This window comes from Siphateles boraxobius, unplaced genomic scaffold (genome assembly GCF_051911475.1).
Source record: "Siphateles boraxobius isolate OS27281-9 unplaced genomic scaffold, OSU_SipBor_1 100, whole genome shotgun sequence".
In the NCBI taxonomy this organism is placed as follows: domain Eukaryota; kingdom Metazoa; phylum Chordata; class Actinopteri; order Cypriniformes; family Leuciscidae; genus Siphateles; species Siphateles boraxobius.
The window spans coordinates 2,468,493-2,485,656 of record NW_027508701.1 but is presented as its reverse complement, the minus strand read 5'-3'; positions in this window follow the sequence as shown (position 1 = coordinate 2,485,656).

The following is a 17,164-nucleotide window of genomic DNA, read 5'->3' as shown; positions in this document are numbered from 1 at the left end:
AACAGCAAACATTACAACATCAAGAACTCACAAGGACTGAACTAAAACACAGGGCTTAAATACACAGGCAAACAAGATAACAAGGGGGCGTGGCTAATAAGAAACACCTGGGAACAATTGAAAAGACGCATGGCAAACAGGGAATCACATGACAGACAAGAACAAGGAACAAGACACAAAACCCAAACAGTGTCTGAATTCCCAAAGAGCACCTTCAAACACTTTTTTTGAACTCCTTCACATTTTTTTCCTTTTACTATTGCAGTGCATTTCAAGAGAATAAATATAATACACATCAAATTTGTATGTTCCATAACATACATTAGTAATGACTATAAATGAAATGTATAAACTAAGCAAAAAATAAACTAAATATAAAACATAATTACACATCATGTAAAATTTACACACTGCTCTCTAACATACTGCATATTAGTAAAGATGGTATAAATGTATGTAAATGTAAATGTAAATGTATTTTATTTATATAACACCTTACATCGACCGATGGGTGAACCAAAGTGCTTCACAACAAATTAAACTACAAGTTTAAAACAACAATATGAATGAATGTGAAATCAATATGAATGTGCCATCACATTTCTAGGTACAAAACGCCACTTTAAAAAGATGCGTTTTAAGTCTTGATTTAAAAAGGCCCAGGTCAGTAACGATACGCATCTCACTGGGTAGCTTATTCCAGAGCTTAGGTCCAGAAACCGAAAAAGCGCGGTCACCCCAGTGTTTCAGTTTTGATCTGGGCACTTCCAACATAAGTTGATTGGACGACCTCAACGTCCTACCATAATTACGAATGGTCAGCATGTCTAGAATGTAAGATGGGGCAAAGCCATTAAGAGCTTTAAAAACAAACAATAAAATGTTATACTGAATTCTAAAATGTACCGGAAGCCAATGGAGAAAATAAAGAATCGGAGTTATGTGGTGTCGTTTTTTAGTGCTCGTTAACAGGCGGGCAGCTGCATTTTGGACAAGTTGGAGACGGTCAACAGAGGACTGGGAAACACCAATATAAAGGACATTACAGTAGTCCAGTCTAGAGCTTATTAAAGCATGAATAGCCTTCTCAAGGTCATGACGGTTTAAAAACGATTTTACCTTTGCCAGAAGGCGCAGTTGAAAAAAGCTCAATCTAACAACATTATCAATCTGTTTGTTGAATTTAAAGGAACTATCAAAAATCACTCCTAAGTTCGTAACCGTCTGTCTGGCCGTTGGAAACCAGGGACCAAACCCGTTAGACACAGATTCTCCAAACACAATATATTCAGTTTTATCCTCATTTAAGTGCATAAAATTTTGGGCAAACCACTGCTTAATGTCCGTGAATCAGTCAACTAAGGTACCTTGTACATTACCAGGCTTCAATGGCAGATAGATTTGCAGATCATCTGCATAACAGTGAAAAGATAGGTTGTGTCTGGCTATAATTGACCCTAGCGGTAGCATATATAATGAAAACAAAATTGGGCCAAGAATGGAGCCTTGCGGGACTCCACAGGAAAGAGAAGCACAAGAAGAAGACAAATCCCCCATCATGACAGAGAAAGTTCTATTTGATAAGTATGACATAAACCACTTAAGTGCAGTGCCATGAATGCCAACATACCAATGCCAAAATGTATGAACTTACCGATCTAGTGAGGTATCTGAAAATTCTGATTCTGGAAAAAGCATGTCTCGTTCATCATCACTGGACTACTCCCGCTCTTCATCACTTGATTTGCAAAGCTCATCTACAACTTCTAAAATGTATAAAATGTTGTTTTCTGTCTCTTCGGATCCTTGTCATGAACATGAAGCTTGCCTCCTAGCCTTTGCAGGTTTATTTTTATGTACACTACGTTGACAAACGTTCAGCAGCATTTTTCAAACTGCAGGTGGACATGTGATTAGCAACAAGAGGCAGTTAGCTTTTGATTGGATAATAGTTTGTCAAAGTCAGGTTTCAAAGAGGCCATTGGGCTGCTGAGTTGCTGAGGACTCACAAGGGTTAGATACAGCTCTAGCTGCTCTGTTTTGGTTATTGAGACTAACTTGAATGACTTGCCTGATCATTTTTGGATAAAGGTATGAGATATTTCTGATCAGAAGCCATTATCAGACACATTGACTAGAGTGCTGATACAGAAACCTCCCAGAAAGACTTGCTACATCAACCATCAAATGTTGATACATTAAAACATAAAATATATTAATGTCCACAAATGAGTTACTGAGCAGATATATAGCATGCAGTCTAGGGACTGCCATTTTGAATTTGCCCTGAAGAAGGCCAAAGAGGCCGAAACATGTTGGCATATGTTTTTTAATGGATAGCCAAGTTTAAATAAAGGCTTTTTAAACTTATATTCCTTTTGAGTGCCTCAGAATTACTGTTTATTTGGGGATCAAATATATTAATATTCGATGTATTCTTCTCAATATTTTGGACAAATACTAGAAAATATATTTAGTTTGGATTATTAACTCTTCGGGGTCGCCGATCACGCCGGCGTGATCAAGTTACATGACCAGTTTAAGACGTCGAAGCATAAAAACAAAGTCACGTTGAGCGCTGCCGTCCACTTCTGTAAAAAAGTGCTGGCTTGAAATTCTATTTTACTTTTTGTTTTGTGTTGATAGACCAAGTAAAAACGGAGATATGATCATTTAAACTTTATATAAAAAAATACTGACGCATTCGTAAAAGAACGCAAGATGGGATGCGACAGGCGTTGCATTTATTCTAATAACTTCGTCGGTTTTTGTCATAAAACAAAACGGAGAAAAATGTGTGAATCTGCTGACTCTGCTCTTCAGGCTGCACATTTTAGGGAATGGAGGAGGAGCCAACTGAGCTAAGACGCAAAATTGAAAGGCAGAGGATTTTACGGAGTTGATAAAGAGAGACATATTTACGTTATATATATAGAGAGAGATTATTGCAAGTTTTTGGAAGAGTTTGAGTAGATTTTGAGAGTAGTTTAGGAGTAGTGTAGATAGTTTAGGTAGTTTAGGAGTAGTTTAGGTAGTTTAGGAGTAGATTTAGATAAACTGTTTTGAGGAGAGGCACAGATAAAAAATTAAAATAAAAAACACCTGATATTTGTTGTAAATAGTTGTATGTATAATTTGATTTTGTGTTCATTTTACCTTTTGTATGGTATATTTGCACTATTGAGGAACCCCTCTTACTCAAGGAATGATCGAAATCCCTGTAATGTAGCTATCTGTGTAATTGTACATGAAGTGTTTTGTAGAGTTTCTAAGCAAAAAGGAAAAGAAAAAACGCCTATTGCCACACCTGCTTTTTGCTGCATATAGTTTAATTTTATCTCAATTTTACATTTTTGATGTTGTATTTGCACTATTTGCGAACCCTCATACTCTGGGAACGCAAGGCCTTAAAAATAGCTCTCTGAATAATTGTGTGCACAACATTTTTTAAAAAGTGGCTGAGCTAAAAAGAAGAAAAAAAGCCTATGGCCACACCCGCTTTTTTTTGTAAATCATATTTTTTTTGTATATAGGTTGATTATATCTGAATTGTACCTGTATATGTTGACATTTACAACTTGTGTTTACATTTTAAACCTTTTAAAATGCTTCATTGAGCATGTTTGTGTTTTTTGTAGTAGAAAAGCTATAATTTTTCCATTCGGATTTTGTGTTTTTTGTGTGATTTTGGGTCCAGTATGTTGATAGAGTACATCAAAGTGAAAAACTAATTGTCTGATCATATAGGTGATGTTGTGCTGAAAAAAATTATACCAAACATTGGTATGCTAAACATTTGTTTATGTTGCAAAATTTAAAAAAAATAAAAGTACTCAAAAACGGCCAAAATAGCCCAAGACTCCGAAGGGTTAACATAAAAACTGAAGTTTATAAATATTCTGTAGCACAAATACTTTATCACACAAATGTGAAAACACACTAACGAGAATCTAATTATTACACTATTGCACTAAGAGCGCACTATATATATATATATATATGTATATATATATATATATATGTATATATATATATATATATATATATATATATAAAAACAAGCCGCCACCCCGGTGCCTTTAGGGTTATTGTGCACGACGTGCAAATACGTAACCCCCGCTTTGACTGTTGAAAAGAAGTGTGCTGTAGAGCTTGCATCAGTGTTGGCTCTGCAAAAGTGCGCATCGAGGGCACATATCAACCACAAAGTATGCGTGAGCAACCTTCTGAAACCTAAAATGAAAAATGAGACACCTCATCCATGGGTCTCATGGATTTAAAGGACACATGAAATACGTACACAAGACCGAGTATTCATATGAAGTGTGCCATTTGGGGACAGGGGCGATGATCGTAAACCACAATAGCCACATATATGAGATCATTTAAATTTACAGTAATTTTTAGGTCAATATGTTTTGCAGCACTTAAATGTGTAAATCCAGAAGCCCGGTATTTATCTGGAGGTCTTTGTCCTTTGCCTGTCAACCTAGTTTGTCTCTGACTTTTCTGTTCTGCCCTGTTTGCCATTGTTCACCCTGCCTGTCTTGACCATTCTTAATAAAAAAGCTGCAAATGGATTCCCCTGGCCTGACCCTGCCTCGATACAACACATATGCTGCATCTGCTCGCTATCTGCCGATCGGCTCTGATAGTTCCGCTTCAGCACTGATGATGTTGTAGGTATAGTGCGCTCTAGTTGGTCTGGATTATTCTAGAATTTTTATTTTATACAGAAATAAGTTATTTATAATTCAGATGCTGTATATATATATATATATATATATATATATATATATATTGTTGTGGCAAAAATTCTGTTAAACATCATCACTGCGTAAGAGACACTCAGAGTCAAATTAATAAAAAGATAAGTATTTATTCTTGCAAGAATAGGTTCAGTCTAGTACACAGAAGTTACGCTGTGCAAGAGAGTGACACACAACAGGAAGATTTGAGACAGCCTTTATACTTTTTTCAAGGTTCCTCCTCACCCGCTGTACCTTTCACCCACCCAGATAAGGTCCTTAATGCTGTTCAGTTTCTACTTAAAGACACAAACTGGTACTGAAATAAACTGGCCAATACTGACCGTCCCTAAGGTCAGAGGTCCTGTCCCATATGTTCCTGAAATGTCACGCAAAAGCACGTACACACATATACTTTTATACATTGAATAGGTTCTTTCTCTTATGATACCTGTTTGGGATCAATGACTATTAAAATTTCCACTACAATTCCTCCCTTTTTATCATTCAGATTACCCAATCATAATAATAAAATAATAGAACAAATTTTAAGTCATATCATCACACTTATACTCTTCATCTCTGGTTACCATTACACATCTTGAAACCCACATGGCATTTCAACAGGCTAAGAAATACAAAGAAATAAAAGTAGAATAAAATCCCTCATTTCGACCCCTCTCCTTGTACGTCATCACATAGCGGATAACCACAGCTTTTAACCTTCTGTTCATATCAAAAACATTCATAGAAAGAAAGAAAAAGAAAAGGAAACATACACTTTAACACATGTCACAGTAGCTCCCACTACTTGTATCATCATATTTTGTTTATCCAATTGAACAGACTCCCAGCTTTAACCAGTCTCTGTACTGAGCTGGAGACACATTATAATGCATGGTAAACATAACAATATTGATAATCCTATCGCCGAAATTGGTAGTACAGTTTTGCAACCATTACCCCCCAAAGATTAACCAATCTTATCCATTTACCATCAATCCACGCCCATTTCCATATATCCCCTCCATTTTCCTAACCAAAATTTCCTAACTTTTAATTGGATTCTGCCAATGGTTTTACTTAGTAAGCTCTATTTTACACCATATTTAATAAAATCTATCCAGAAAAGGTTTTATATTTTTTATCCATTCTTTTAACCAATGTAATTGTTCAAAATTAACTCTAATATTTCCATTACGGACCATCTTTTAGCTTATTACCATACACATTCTCCCATGATCGGCCTTTCTTACCCTTAATGGAAAGCCTAATCAAGTTTCTTCAATAATAATCCCTATAATTTACCTGAAATATTTTCTAATGAATCTTTAACCAATCAAATCATTTGATCTAGCCATATTTTGATTCAATCAAATAAAATCATCAAAATCATCACAAAAACAGATTCTTTTGCTAAACTCAAACCATTAGTTGGTGCATCTTCCTCCAGGTGTGTTGGTCATCTCGTTTGCCCCATGGACATTCCGTCTTCACCAGGGTGACTCTTTGCGAGTCGTTGCCGTAGTCTTTCCCTCGTCGGTGAGGGAGGCTGTTACTAGCACGAGCCTTTGACCCCTCACGTTGTCCTCATATTTGATTGTCGAGGCCTGTCGGTGTAGTCTAAGGTGAGAGGCTTCGACCCAGGTGTCCCACTCTCCAACCATTTTCTGATCATTACCAGATTTGCCCCTTAGATCACAATGCACCCCTACTGGAGTGAACCATCTCCTGCTTTGACCTGTGAATGAAGACCTTAAGGTTTTGTTAGTGACCGCATGTCTGGCCGGTCGTGCCTATTGGTGTGACCTGTGGAATTTTCACCATTTGTTCACCTTGCTGATAATATGCATAAAGAATTTCAAGTTTATTCTCAACACTTGTCCAATTCAACTCTGTTTCTTCTCATTTTAAAAAATCATCTTATCACTAAATAATTTCTTCCTCACTTAATAGCACTCTGAGTCCCTTTTCCCCTGAAAAACATTCAACCCACTTTGCTCATGTAAGCAAGACAACATTTATACATTTGGAACAGAGTCAGTTCTGTTTGATTCAATCCATCCTAACATCCTGCAAAAGGAAAATTTTAAGTTATGCGCTGTGCAGGTGTGGCCCTGTTTCTTTCTGCCACAATAATAACCCAGGCTAGCCTAGGATAGTTAGTCAAATTCATCCATAGCCATTATTTTATTGGGCACATTCTGCCCTGTATCAAAGTCAGCATGCTCTGTAAAGAAAAACAAATGTCGAGGTTATTTTCAGATAATAAAATACACATAGTTTCTTTTGTCTACTGTGCTGCCGCGGCCTTCGCTGCCGCATCTGCCCTGGCGTTTCCTGTTGAAACAGTCCTGCAAATACACTTACAGACAGCAATTTTGTTAGGGAGAAAAATGCCTTCTAGCCAGGCTTTTACCCAGTCAAGCTCAGTGTCTTCCCAACATATATAGTGTCCCCTAGTAAACCATATTTTGGCCATATTTGGCAATTGTTACCATCCCCCTTTTGATGCAATGATTCAACTCTTGCATCAATCTAACATAATGGTGTTTGGATAAAGTTTGCCATCATCACTAACCCAAACATTGTCCTTCAGACAAATTTCCTTCAGACATCTTTCTCTGCCTCTTGAAACAAAAATATTACTTAAAGACACAATCACATTTTCTTATCAGAGTGTTTCGAAGACAACGGCCCTCAGTCTTACAGTGTATCCTGCTTTTCAGGCCTGTTGTTTGGTCTCTTATGCCAGTCATCTACAAACATTTTCAAAGTCATCAATTGTTTCTGTCAGGTCAGGTCGTGCTGTACAGACTTGGTCAATGTCAGTCAAACAACATTTCCCCCCTTTTGTTCACAATATTCATAAATGTGAAGGACTCTCTGGATAGTTTGATATTGACTTAGCCAATATGTCACTTTTTTTGTTGCCTTCAAATCTATAACATTTTAGTTTATCACAACCCATTATGGACGACGATCTATCACTTCACAAATCCAATTTAAATAAATGCTTTTAATCCATAGATTGATTCATAATTACCAGTAGCAGACAGAGCTGGATAACTAATCCATTTAAAGCTACACTGTGTAACTTTTTTAGTTTATTCTTAGCTAAAAACACTAAGTTCTTTCAAAAATATATGTGCTCATTAATGTATATTTACTTCGTTCAAGTAATAAAGTATTCTCGTGAGTGTATAATATGCCATTGAAAATACATACGGGTGGGGGGTTCTAATGTCGGTCGCCATGTTGCCCCTCCATCTTGAAAGTACATTAGCCAAAGAGGGACATACGGTTAATTCAAGCTTCACCTTTCACTCATGGACGAGGTCGAACTGGAAGCCATGCTAATCTTGGACTACATTGGCCACCGTAGGAGTTAAAACGAAATCGGAATTGAGAGGAACAGAAACTAATATTCACTGGATGGTCATATACCTTTTCACCGCTAGATGGGGGTAAAAATCACACAGTGTAGCTTTAAAGCTCGTCCCATGTTCTGCATCATCTTTTCATTAGATGGACTCAACAGAATTAACAGCTTCTTTAAAATTTGTAATTTGCCTTACCACATTTTAGTGGCTAATGACACAATTTACACACTATTCAGATGGAGTATTAGTACTCCAAACTAACACATACACGACATAGAGTGCAGTCACCATCACACACACTCATATTAGACACATATTTTAACTGTTCATCTTCAATGTTCGCTTTTCATTAAATCACCTCTAAAAAGATTTAAATTTTAAGTAAGATTTTAAACTTCACATTTTACTGTAGCTTTTACCTAATTTTACATGGTCTTAACCAGTTTCAACTCATGTCTGTTCATTATTCATTTGATTTTAGGAAAGTCAGCTGGGTTGTTTTGGTTCATTATCACTATTTTGCTTCAGCTTGCTCTGGCAGGCCGATAACAAAAAGACAGACACAGTTACCATCCCTTCCTCCACTCAAGCAGTCTCTCTCACTATAAACAAATACTATTTTCCACAGCCTCCTAAGACTGTAATTTAGACAAAATGTAATATTAAATTCATTACATTAACCTTTTACCATTCACCTTTGTTATCCAGACTCTTCTCAAATCTACAAAGCTGTCTTCATCTTTAGCCACCACCATGCCTAACGACCTTCAGTAGTTAAAACTATGTTATAGACATATTAGCTCAACATTAACTCTTCTATAGATTTTACTTGCCCATATGGCAACCAACATCATGTCCCTCATATAATTAAGTTTTGTTACTGTCTCCGCAGCAAATAATGGCAATCACCTCATGGAATCAGCTGGCCCCTGAAAGCCCACTCCCGTTAGCTATTTATCTTTAATTTTCTTCTCTTCGGGGTGTCGTCCCCTGGCATAGTTGCAGACACTTGTCACAATGAAAAACAAGCCATACAATCAATGCGGTTTCTGGTGAGTGGTATAGAGGAACTCACATTTCTGGGTCAGACTGCCGTAACTTCTCACAGCGCATCTCCCCTTCATGGTGTAATGAATCTGCTGGCCTCACAGAATCCGCTCTACTCTCATACCCATCTCACATAAACACCTCCTATCAGGAGATGCCCAGTGTCTGCGGTGACCCCCTGCCTTAGGTTGCCTTCTGTCTGGCCAAAGAAGATCTTACCCGTCATTGAGAAATCACCTTCGTGCACACTGGAAACCGCTCTTCTCCATTACCAAATCAGTTTTCTCCAACATAATCAGTTGTTTTCTGGAGCTTAGGAAAGGCACATTCAAGAGTCACCCGAGCCATTTGTACTGCCTAATAGTGTTAACACAGGGAGACAGGTTAATAACAGCAGCATTTCATCACTAAAATACATTTAACATCTTAAAGCAGCAACCAAGCACTGCTTAGATTATACTCAATGAATTTAGTTATCACAACCATCTATTCGGTGTACATCTACATCTGTAGCCGGAGCCATTTCTATGGTGTTCTATGTTCCATGGTGGAGACTAAAATGAGACAAAGAAGTTACTGGTCCTAAAATAAACTTAATCAAAAACGTCACTTCTATCGTGTAAGGTCTGCATTATTTTAAAGACTTCTTTATAGTCATTCAGTTTTACTTTTAACATTTAAATACAAATTGCCCTCTGAATGGTAATGATTTCTTTTAACATCTCTTTGTCTATGGTTTTCAACTGAAACACTGTGCTTTACTATAAATAGCTTATTATCATTTATGACACAGGCTCAGATAACAGCTTTTAGCTGAAATTGAATGAGAGAGACTCTGAGGCATTCAAGACTGGTACACTGCCCTCTTATAAACTTCTAACATCAAACTTTATCTACCATATTTTAACTCTAGCCCAGCTTAAGGCCTCTTTGCCAGAAATTACATGTGTTTTCAAATAAACATGATTTTATAGTTGTCTTTTGCCCATACATCATGGAATTTAGACAAATTTCCACTCAGATTGAGTCTCTGTCGCACTGACAGTTTCAGCCACAGCACACATCAGATTCAGATAAGCAAACTGTTTCAGCCAAATCACAAGCTTATCTTTTAAAAGCAAAACATCAGCTTTTAGTTCTTTCATGGTCAACATTAATTATCAACCCTTTAACCAGCACACTTTTCGTTTACGTTAAAAAACACTAACAAGCTGTTTGTTTAATCAGATGCCTTTCTGCACGATTTACATTAAGCAAATGTTAATCCAGTACTACTGTATCTTCTTATTTGATCTTAAATAAAAATAATTCTTCTAGATCTCAATAACGTTTCCAATTTCATCTCAATTACCATAGCTCAATATCTGACTTAAATTTTTCCTAGGAGTTTATCAATCTCCAATCGGGATTCACACTAACCTTTACGAGGCTATCACACTCTGCTTATGATACATTTTGATACACATACATCTTTTGCAGTTATAATTTTCCATGAGATTAGTCTCTCTATATAACCTAAACCCTTTTTAAAATGTTTAATTAACACACAATCATCCTTTTAGTTACTTTTATATATTTTATCACATTTGTTGGAGTCATTATCTGTAATTTTACCTCAACCTTTATTCATCAATTCACTTATAAAAATTACTATTATAGATCTTTTCTTCAAAAGGATTCACTTTAAGAGTTCAATCCTTTGACCTTGTTTTTATCTCTTGTTCCTTCTCAGACGAAAATGTTAATATCATCATATTAAACACAGATCTACTTTCAAGCCCACATTAACACCAGAAATTTATATCACTTAATTACACTTTGTTTATTACACCTTCTCGGTGGGCATTTACAGTTACGTGTTATATGGTCCTGCTGACCACAATTAAAGCACTCTCTGTCGGTTCCAACTTACTGCACACTCTTGAAGCAGTGTGTCCCATTCAGGAATGCAAACAGAGCCACTGATAAGCAGTTCTCTGTATTCTTTTACAGTCCACCAGTGGCGGATTCAATCCCAATAGCCGAATCATAATCTTTATCATTATTATTGGCAGATCATTAATTTTCATAAGCTGCATCGAAATGCTCAAAATATTCTAAGTTGTTTTCACAAAGTTTTCGTTTAACTTTAGTCATACTTGTCCAGGGAAATTATCCTGACCCATAATTTCATTTATAAAACAGACAATATCTTTTGCTTCAATTACTTAATATCAACAAATATCCAACATTATACATTATTGATTTCCAGAATTTTTGGTCAAAGTTGTCTTTACATTTTACTAATTTGGTATTATCATCAACAACCCTAATTACAGAACAAGTACATATCTAACATCCGGAAACCGGGCTGAATAAGCAAACCCTGTTGCTGTACCCCCAGCATAGCTGGACCCTAGGTTCAAAACACAATGGTTATCAAACTAAAACTAAACCTAATTTCAATAATTATTTTACCATTAAAATATAGAATTTTTCCACATTTTGCTTAATGAAACATTCCTTATCTTTATATCACATTAGTCCCCGTTAATCATACTCAATGCCTTATTTTTATTCTGAAACTCATTTTTCATACCATTTAAACAGTTAATTTGACTTCCATAAATTCTGTCAGACATTTTATTTTCATCACATATAGTTTTCTACTATATTTCTTCCATCTTTCCCTACATGCCAGTTCCTTCTGCATCCTCTGTTCTACATGCTAATTCTTTCTTTTCTCTACATGCCAGTTCCTTCATTATCTAACCAGTACATGATTGTTTGCTTACAATCCCCACACACATATCTCACACACCAACCTTTTTGTTTTTCACTTCCCTCTTCCATCAAGTCTCTCACTTACAGTTCCCTCTATTTCACACAGAGAGCCTTATTGCTGCTTGCTACTTCAATCCTTATCATGTAAATTTAAGTTCTCAGACATCTAATGTCATGCATCCATTTACTGGATAAAGAAGTAAAAACTTTATTTCTCCTGGCAGTTTGACTTTTTTATCTGCCTATTCACACATGTTGAATGCAGCCATAACAACCTTTTTGTTTCTCACTACCCTGTTCAATCGATTCCCGCACTACTTTTAATCTCGTAGCGCTCAATGTTCCCTCACCTTGGAAAATCATGATATTAGGTTAAACTTTTCAATACCCTGCATGCATTTTCTCCCCGTAATTCTTTCAGCATTTGACAGAAAACCGGTATATCAAATTTTGGCAAGCTTATTTTGAGATTTCCCCATACTGGCTGTTTTCTGTTCTCTGTGGATTTTGTTCGACGCTCGTCTAGTAATCTGTCAGACGTCTCCGACAGATCCGATTTTTAACCTAAAATCGTACAGGGGTCATTAATTATGGTTCACCCAAAATCAGTATTTCAGTTAGCCTTAATTAACTTTTGGTGTGGCAAAATCTCTTGACCTGTTCGTAGGTCTCAATTTCCCACTTTTGGTGTGGCAAAACCTCTTGACCTGTTTAAAGGTCTCAATTTCCCACTTTTGGTGTGGCAAAACCTCTTGACCTGTTTAAAGGTCTCAATTTCCCACTTTTGCGAGAGCTCAATCCTCGGTCAAAACTTCTTGACTCAACCTCAGTTTAGAAAATCTCTTGACCTGTTTAAGGGTCTCAATTTCTTGGTCGAGGACCTCTTGCCTCAGTCTATGCCTTAAATCTCTTGATCTCGCACCATAGAAAACAGTCTCAGCCAGCATGGTTCGCTCACTCTTATACCAAAAGAAAAATATTTTACCCCAAAAGAAAATATTTTAGCCGTCTCTTACCAGAGATGTTTTGGGTTGCCACGGTTTCGCTTTCATTCAATTCCAGTGGAGTTTCTCCTGGCCCTGATAGCGGTCGGCCCCTCTCTCTAAAGCTTACGAGGTAGAGCTGGAACTGCTCAGTCCAGGATGATCAATCACCAGGGGCCTCATTTATAAACGTTGCGTACGCACAAAAGAAGGCGTACGCCGCTTTCTACGCAATAATTGGTATTTATAAAAAGCAAACTTGACGGTAAAATGTGCGGTCCTTCACGCAAACTCTGACCCAGGCGTACGCACAAAAACGGTTGAAATGAGAAATGGCGACACCGTCGGCAGATGGAAGAAACACGTGAAAGTGTGTGAAACTGTAGACCGTTGTGTAAAATAAATGGCAATACTGCCTCTCATAAATAAAACGAAGCTTCACAAAGCAAGTCTTACAATTAACAGCCTACACGAACACCCGTTTAATCGATCTGCAACAGAAATGCAAATTAACACATAGGGCCTATTTGCAAAAAGAAAAGTGAAATATGTTCTGCAATAATATTGGCATGTTACACAATTCATCCTCATAAATAAGATGGTAAACAGAACGAAATAATGTACAAAACTGGTATTCTCGGCAATGTGTCCGTCTGGCGGAGCAGATATAGATGCAATTAGATAGTCAGTCAGATAGACAGATAGATAATTAGGGAGATAGATAGATAGATAGATAGATAGATAGATAGATAGATAGATAGATAGATAGATTATTTGTCCACTGGGGAAAGTTGTTTTAGTAAAAATGTCTTCATCAGCAACGGAATCATGGTATTCATGCATATGCCATTAGTTTGTTTTATTTTAGATAAAATAACGTATGACGTATGTCTCAAACATTCAGAAAACTGCTAGAAATTACATTTGCGCTGAACTATTTCCCATTTCCAAGTAGATTATAACCGCAATTTTAATCAATTAAAATTAAATGGATGCAATTAAATGGATGGAAATAAAATGCCCCATCACAATGCGTAATGACGCACAATGGCTGATCTTGCGCTCCTAGAAGATGTGGAAAATGGAAGGATTCGGAGTGAACGCATCTTCAGACAGCAAGAAGACTTGCTGGCAAATGAGGCAAATGTCCGACCATTTCTTTTTTATTTCGGCCACAGTCCGATGTTGTGAGGCTACAGCATTTACTGCGTCTGCAACCATTTGCCACTCAAGTGCCTTTTTGACATTAGTAATGCCCACACTGTGCCCTCCAAACAACATTTTTCTCCTCTTTTCCACTTCGCCACGATAACTTCTAATTCACATTGAAGAAGTTACGTTTTTTTAATTTCCTCTCTGTGTTCACGATGCTTTCGCAATCGATGAATATTAACTTGTGGGCGTTTCACGGACTATTTATGGGCAACTATGGGCGTGACATGAAGCCGTAAAAGCTGCGCTATATTTAGAATTGGTTGTGATTTATTAAGGGAAAAATGCGTAGGATGTGCGTGCGCACGGTTTTATAAATCCGAATATTTCTGTGCGTACGCACGTCCTATGTTTCATTCGTACGCCGCTTCTGACGCAAATCCTACGCAAAGTTTTATAAATGAGGCCCCAGGTCCAGAAGGCACTTCAAAGGAATCCCACTGTTCTGACACCAAATTGTTGTGGCAAAAATTCTGTTAAACATCATCACTGCGTAAGAGACACTCAGAGTCAAATTAATAAAAAGATAAGTATTTATTCTTGCAAGAATAGGTTCAGTCTAGTACACAGAAGTTACGCTGTGCAAGAGAGTGACACACAACAGAAAGATTTGAGACAGCCTTTATACTCTTTTCAAGGTTCCTCCTCACCCGCTGTACCTTTCACCCACCCAGATAAGGTCCTTACTGCTGTTCAGTTTCTACTTAAAGACACAAACTGGTACTGAAATAAACTGGCCAAAACTGACCGTCCCTAAGGTCAGAGGTCCTGTCCCATATGTTCCTGAAATGTCATGCACAAGCACGTACACACATATACTTTTATACATTGAATAGGTTCTTTCTCTTATGATACCTGTTTGGGATCAATGACTATTAAAATTTCCACTACAATATATATATATATACAGACACAGAGAATATTACTTGCCTTACCTGATTAGAACAATGAAAAAATTAATTAAAAAATAACTATAGGGAATCACTAAACCAAGAGAATTATTCTGATTTGATGATAGACTCAAAATATTACACAAGCAATACTTTAAATTTAATGATATACAGAACAGAACAAGAATTTTAAAAAACTATAAACAAGAAGTAACCGAAATAATGTGAAGCGAAAGTGAAAGTAAGTGGTGTTGGGCTCACGTAACTCTCTTCGCCTTTTCAAGGCTTGGGCCCTAATAAATATAGCTGCGAGCAGCGATTGCGGGCCCAAGCCGGTGTCACCGCCACCCCGGTGCCTTTACCTAAAGGCACCGGGGTGGCGGTGCCGCCAGCTTTGGCCCTTCATCGCTGCTCGCAGCTATATTTATATATATATATATATATATATATATAAGAAGCCGCTGACACCGGCACCCCGGTGCCTTTAGGGTTATTGTGCACGACGTGCAAAAACGTAACCCCACTTTGACTGTTGAAAAGAAGTGTGGTGTAGAGCTTGCATCAGTGTGGGCTCTGCAAAAGTGCGCATCGAGGGCACATATCAACCACAAAGTATGCGTGAGCCAGAGATGGGAGTAAGTCAATTCTCAAGTCCCTACCATCAAGCAGAGGTGGAAAGTCCAGGGGTCAGAAAGTAAAAGTCCTGCCATATTTTTATTCCACCCATGAACTCACACAGCAAAAACTTCAGTGTTAAATCAACTTTCCTAAGAGTTCATTTGGCTCCAGACTCAAGAGTGTTAAAGTGTTAAAATGAGTGTTAAATTAACACTCAATAGTGTTAAAGTTAATGAGCTAATTAAGTGATTGATTGAGTGATGATTGACCACTATTGAAGACACCTGATGTTAACAAGCAGAATCACTGAAGGAGAAAATCACAAATTGTAAGCCACCGTTGGGTGTGGGTGTATTCACAACACATAGCATACGATATAATATCTTAAGATTATTCATCATTATGTTGTCTCTGCCTTTTCTGTTTTAATGATATTCAGAACACACTGTAAACCCGAACGTTCAAATTAATTAAATAGATTAAGTAGCGTATACTCAGAGTTTTAGAAAAAGCTCTACTAACTTAATTATTTTAAGTTGGTGTAACACGGTCTTCCATTTTGAGTAAATTTAACTAATATTTTTTTATTAAATTGAACTTTTTTGTGAATAAGTAAGCAAAACTTAAAAACATAAATTAAATACAACTTAATACAATTAAGTAATTACATGCTACAAATGATAAAGTCCTGTTATTTTTATTGTTTTAAATAGGGAGGTTTTAAAAATAAACTTAATTTATATAAAATACAATAATAAAATACAATATTTATATAAAATACAATAAAATCTCAAAGTGCTTAACCAAATAAGTAAAATCGATCATAACAAATAAATAACAACCATATACTATTAAAACAATTTGATTGGGGCAAACTGAAATGCATTAGATATTAGTGGAAGACAAAATGTATTTATTTATTGTATTTTTATTGTCATCAGTTTAATGTAGCCTATATATTTTTTATTTAAGTGTTGAGCAGCTCCAGGGATCATTTTTCATTCCGAGTTAATCTGATTCAACATCCGAAGCAGAAGGCGGCGCTAATGCATTACACATACTCCGCTGATTGCTATCCTAACCGCTCTGTGCAAACCCCCCACCCCAAAAAAAAAACAGAAGAACATTTTGCACGCGGGTGGCGGGAAGCAACCAACGACAGAAGGCCTGCAGAAAGTTACTACCTACGCGGCAGCATCATTGGACTTACTGTAAGTTTTTAGTGTTAATATTTATTCATTTTGACTTTTTTTATGCATTTGTTGATGTGTTTGTCTCAGAGAGCGTATTCACTGGCTCATCACGGCAGTCTTATCTAGACGGATAGATCTAGGAATGCGGCATCACCGAAGGCGAATAGAGCGTCAAATACGCGTCTATCGCGTCTAGTTAGACGCTTGAACATTCGCTCGAGTTCAAATTTTTCAACTTGCGCGGAAGACGTTCACCCGCGCAAGTTGAAAAATTTGAACTCGAGCGAATTGGGCGCGAATGATGTGTCTATTCGCGTCTTTGCATTG